Source organism: Lontra canadensis, unplaced genomic scaffold (assembly GCF_010015895.1).
Source record: "Lontra canadensis isolate GAN:19392208 unplaced genomic scaffold, GSC_riverotter_1.0 scaffold74, whole genome shotgun sequence".
Taxonomy (NCBI): domain Eukaryota; kingdom Metazoa; phylum Chordata; class Mammalia; order Carnivora; family Mustelidae; genus Lontra; species Lontra canadensis.
In genome coordinates, this window is record NW_022631068.1 from 4,713,691 (window position 1) to 4,719,690 (window position 6,000).

Below are 6,000 nucleotides of genomic sequence, written 5' to 3' on the forward strand. Positions count from 1 at the left end.
GAAGCAGACGTGCCTGGCTGAGACCAGTCCCGAGGAGCTGAATCTAGCCACCTGGTAGATATGTGAAAATAAATGCTTGGTGTTGTATGGCCCCTGAAAGTTTATAGTTGGTCATTATGCAGCAATAGCTAACAGATACATAGGGAATGCCTTATGACTAAGTTCTGCCTGGAGATAAGTAAAAGTGATATGCAGCACTCTGAGTATGCTTTTTTCCTCCTCTTCGTTCTATTCCATGTTTACTGTCTGGAAGGTGGATATGATGGCTGGAGTGTCAGCAGCTCTATTGGATCATAGGAATGATAGAGCAGAGATCTGGAAGGAGCATGGCTCCCTGAGTATTCCTAGAACCAGTGGATGAAACGTGGACTGCCCAGCTCTAGAATTCTTTTACCCGAGAGAGAAAGAGTATCAAACATCTCTTATTGATGTTATTATTATTTGGGAGTTTTTTCATTATACAAAGTTGGATGGACTCTTCAGTGATGCAGGTCATTAAATAAACTAGGAGGACTAGAAGGACACCCAGGGAACCACTGGGAAATGTGGGAAAGCTTAATTTTACTTTGTTGGCAAGGAGAATTTTTGAGGCCTGTGACTCTGGAAAGTAGTCTTAAAAGCATTGGAAAGGACAATTTCCATTTTATGTAGCTGGCAGAAGCCAGTCTCATGAACTGATGGGACAGGTTGTTGCCTAATGTAACTAGAGCAGTCTCTCCTGGTTCTAAAATCTCTCACTATGCCATCCCATGGCCTGAAATTCCTTCAGTGGATAGTCGTTGTTTTGGGTCACAGGCTGGCTCATGGAAGCTGTAGTTCAGTGAGGACTTCTCCATTGCTCCTAACTCCTTGTGAGCAGGTATAAAAGGACGCCTTCCTCCTAACTTTCCTGAAGAGTGCTGGCCACAGTGTTGAACACATGGGACTTCTACTACGAATGAAGTATTGTCTTAGGGCCTAGAGAAAAAGACTGGGTACACACTTTTGTGGGCAGCCCAGGGAAACTGGGTGGTGGAAGAGACTTTGTGGAAGAAAGTTTGAAAGCTGATGAGGAGGAGTCAGTCATCTTTCCCCTACACTTTTGGTTTCTATGATGATAAATTTTCCTCAAACTCTTTTGGCCTTTTATTCCACTCCCTTCCTACTCCTTACAGAGGAGGGGGGAGGGCCATTGGTCCTCATTTCTCAATGAGCTCTCCTTCCCACTCTTGCTTCGCCCACACCAGTGGGAGCCGATGGCTGTGCCAAGGTCCAGTCTGGAGGGAGGGCTGATGGCCAGTCCATTTGGGATTCCACGTTAGGCCAGTCTCTTCCAGCATTGTGTCTCTATTCATAAAAGTCATGTTTGGCCTCCTGCTAACTCTTTTACTTATCAATTGGTCAAAACTTATGCAGGGAACAGAGCTGCTATTTATTCATCTCCCACAAGACCTCAGCAAGGAGATGGACTCCATGGGCTTCACCCCAGGAGAAGCAGTAGATAGTTCTGAAGCTTAACAGTTTGGCACACAGATTCTGGAGTCATATTGCTTGGGTTTGAAGTTTGGCTCAGCCACTCATTTGGCAAATGGCCCAGTTTCCATATCTGTAACACAGGTATGGTGATCCCGCTTACCTAATCGGGTCGTCCTGAGGAAGAAATCCATGGGAAGGACTTTTCTTAGAGCAGTAACCCAGCCAGAGTTACATGTAATAAATGGAGCCATTATTATTCTGGTCGGGGTTGGGGCAAGGCCTGCTTCTGGAGGACACTATCCTGTTGGAGAGAGGCATATCTGCTTTTCCCTGGTCTATAGGGATGGACAACATGTGCTTCTTACACAACAGTTAACAGAACCTGGGTATGTGCATACCTTGGTTCTTGTCGTGGAACCTTGAAACTCATCCAAGATTATTGATGTTAGAGATTAGGAAGGTTTTATCTGGAGAATTATTAGGTGCCTTTATCTATATGTCTCTCTAAAGATTTTTCTGTCTGTCTTCCTACAGGTTGCTACCTAGCCTTGGTCCAAAGAGTGTTTGAAGTGGCAAGACAGAAGGACAATAGTTAACTTAGCAAAATATGAGTCCTTCTAATTTGGGTGTCATTTAAGTGTGAAGGTAGTAATTGGAAGTAGACATTTTTTATGTAGAATTCATATATTCATATAGAGACAGAAGGACATGCATGAATATACTCATTTGACCCCTCCTTATGATTGCACGTGAGCTTCAGGAAATGAGAATACCCACAAAGGTTAGGGGTGCATGGTTTCAGGGAGCCCTGGGCCACCAAGCTTGTGAAGGAGACTTGGGGTGTTTGTGCTTTCCTAGGCTCTGCCACCAAATTGGCACTTGTGTTAATTTCCTAGGGCAGCCACATCATAGCAATACAAACTGGAAACTTAACACAATAGAAACTTAGACTCTTATAGTTCTGGAAGTTAGAAATCTGAAATCAAGGTGCTGGCAGGTCCATTCTTCCCCCAAAGTCTCTGGAGGAGGAACCTCGCTTGCATCCTCTAGCTTCTGGTGGCTGCAACAATTCAATTTGTCTCCTTTGTCCTCTGGTGTTCTCCCTGTCTCTGTCTTCCCATGGCATTTCCTCTTCTTACAAGGCCATCTCAAATTAAGGCCCACACTCATGATGTCATCTGGACTCAATGACATCTGCAAACACACAGTTTCTATGCAAGGTCACACGCACAAGTACTGGGGGTGAGAATTCTGAAATACCCTTTGGGGGGACAACACAGTCCAATCTGTAATAGCACTATCCTCTGATTTTCTCGTTTTATAAGGAAGCTTGTTATGTGTCCATAAATGTGAAGGTAGTTGAAAGGCTGTTTGGACAAGGAGAGCAGTTTGGGGAGGGGGACTGAAGGGCAGGAAATGAGATGCAAAATCTCTCTGCCTTGAATCTGCCTCTGGCTTGTGCATTTAGTTTGGATACTACAAAGAGTCCTTCTAGCTTTGCCCTCTGTGGAATCTGCTGTCCCACAAAGATTCAGCAATGGAGCAGCTCTGGGGGCTGGTGTGAGAAGGCAGTCAGTTGCCTTGGTGATGGCCAGTGAGAAATGTCCGTTCTCCATGCTGCTTCCTGGGAGAGCAACCACTGAGTCATTCAGTGAACATTTATCCAGCTCCTAAAATGCACTAGGTTCTGTTCGAGGTGTGGAGATACACTGATGAACAAGAAAAGCAAAAATCTGACTCCTGTGAGATTGCATTGCACGGGGGAGACAGAATAAGTAAGACTAAATCATTATTTCAGATAATAATAAGCACTATAGGGGCGCCTGGGTGGCTCAGTGGCTTAAAGCCTCTGTCCTCTGCTCCGGTCGTGATCCCGAGGTCCTGAGATCAGCCACGCATCTCATCCGGGCGAGCGGAGAGCCTGCTTCCTCCGCCTCCCCCACGACCTGCCTCTCTGCCTACTTGTGATCTCTGTCTGTCAAATAAATAAAATCTTAAAAAAAATAATAAGCACTATACAAAAATAAAGCCAGGTAAGGAGGCAGTGAGAGACCTGGGGAAGTGAGAGGAAGACCCCTTCTTCAGGTGGGGGCTCCCAAGGAGTTGACATTCGAATAGAGATTTGAGTGATGTAAAAAGAGACGTACACAGAGATTTATGGAAACAATGTTCCAGGTAGTGGGAGCAGTCCTTGAGGAAGGTATGAACTTGGAATGTTTGAGGAATAGCAAGAAAGCTGACCTGGAGGGAGCAAGGGGTGGTGAGTGGGGAGAGAGACAGCTGGGAAGGTAGGTAGAGGCCTGGTAAGATGTTTGGATGTTTTCAAAACATGGTGGAAAAGTGCAGGGGTATTTTTTTTTTTTTCAAGGGAATGGGACTGGACACATGGTTTAAAAAGCAGATTATGACTGCTGGGGGTGACAAGTGGATCAGAAGAAGCAAGAGAGGAGGCAGAGGGAATAATGGAGGATTGATGGCCGTGGACTAAGAAAGGGACACTGATGGACTAGAGCAAGGTGGGAATAGTGAGGGGTGGTGAGAGGTGATTGATTTGGAGTTTTTCTTTAAGGTATACTGACAGGGCTTGATGGCTTGAAAGTGAGGGATGTGAGGGAAAGCGAGTCAAGGATGATTCCAGGTTATTTGATTGGAGCACCTGGCAAAGACTTAGAAGGCAGCAGGAAACAAGTTTGGGAAGAGGGAAAAATTGAAAGTCCTCGTTTGGCTATATTACATATTTTTTCCCCATAACCACTGAAGTTTTTTTTTTTTAAACCAGCTTTATTGAGATATAATTACATACCATACAGTGAACCTATTTAAAGTCTACAGTTCAATGGCTGTTAGTATATTAATCTGTGAGTTCTTCACACTGCCACAATCAATTTTAGAACATTTTATTACCCCAAAATAAACCTTGTGCTCTTTAGCTGTCACCTGCGAATCCTTCCTTCCCCTTCCCCTCAGCCCTAGGCAACCACTTTCTGTTCCTGTAGATTTGCTCATTCTGGACATTTCCCTTAGATGGAATAAGATATGTGATCCCTTGTGACTGGCTTCTTCCACTTAGTGTAATGTTTTCAAGATTCATCTGTGTTATGGTGTGCACCGGGACTTCATTTCTCTTTATTGCTGATTAATATTCCACAGTATAAATATATCACATTTTATTTATCCATTCATCAGTTGATGGATATTGGGCTATTTCCACTTTTTGGCTATTATGAATAATGCTGCTAAGAACATTTATGTCCAACTTAGTGTGTGGACATATGTTTTTCATTTCTCTTGTGTGTGTACCTAGGAGTACAATTGCTGGATCATATGGTAGCTTTCTCTTTAACAGTTTGAAGAACCATTCTACATTTCCACCAGCAGTATGTGAAGGTTCTAATTTCTCCACTTCCTTGTCAACATTTGTTATCTGTCTCTTTGATTTTAGCTATCCTGGTGGCTATGAAGTGGTAGCTCATTGTAGTTTTGATCTGCATTTCCCAGATGCCTAATGATGTTGACCATCTTTTCATGTGTTTAATTGGCTTTTTGTATATCTTCTTTGGAGGAATGTTTATGCAGATCCTTTGCCCAATTTCAAATTGCGTTGTCTATTTGTAGTAGTTTCTTCATAGATACAAGTCTCAATCAGATATATAACTTGCAATTCCCTCCCTGTCCCGTGAGTTTTTTCACTTCCGGTGGTGTCCTCTGAAACACAAATGTTTCTGATTTTGATGATGTGGTCATATTACATTTAAGACACCTAATAGGTAGTTGGGTGGATAAGCCTGGGGTTCAAAGGAGAACCTGGGGCTGGGGATACACATTTCAGAATCATCCATGTGTAGACAGTATTGAAAGCCATGAGACTCCATAAGAACACGGAAGAGTGAGTGTGGCTGGAAGAGAAGAAGGCTGACACTTAGGGGTTAGAAAGGAGAGGCAGAAGGATAATCCAAGGAAGCTCCTGGCTCCTGGAGAAATCAGGAAGGAAGCTATTCAGAAAGGCAGGGTGGACTTGGGATATGGTATTGGGTAAACCAAGTCTCACCGCTTCCTCCACTGAGCACAGGTCCCATCGCAGTATCCCAACCTCAAGCACCTAAACTGCCACATGGTCCCTTCGTTGCCACTACAGAAGTTTGCTGGGCGTGTTCTGTGAGACTTACCTTAGCCAAACAGGTGTACACACTCAGAATCCCCACACAAGAAACGCACTTATAAGAGGAGACTGAAGTTCTTCGTTCTGTATGAAGATCTATGACCTTGTTGAGATTAACTCTTGTTAGTGTTAATGGATGTGATGCTGCAAAGCTTTGACAGAACTTATGTCTTGCTTTAGTTTTTAATGGAACACGCTAAAAGCCCCATCCCACGGGACCCACTAATTACAGAGACCTCAAGATGGAGAACTCTAAAGGTCTTACCTAGACCATCTTTTTCCTGTGCTGGGGTAACTGTGTCTTCCAGGGGTTCTAGGATTTTTGACATCAGTGAAAGGGCCTTTGAAACAACAGTTCAAAACCACTACGGGCTGCTCCCATTGAG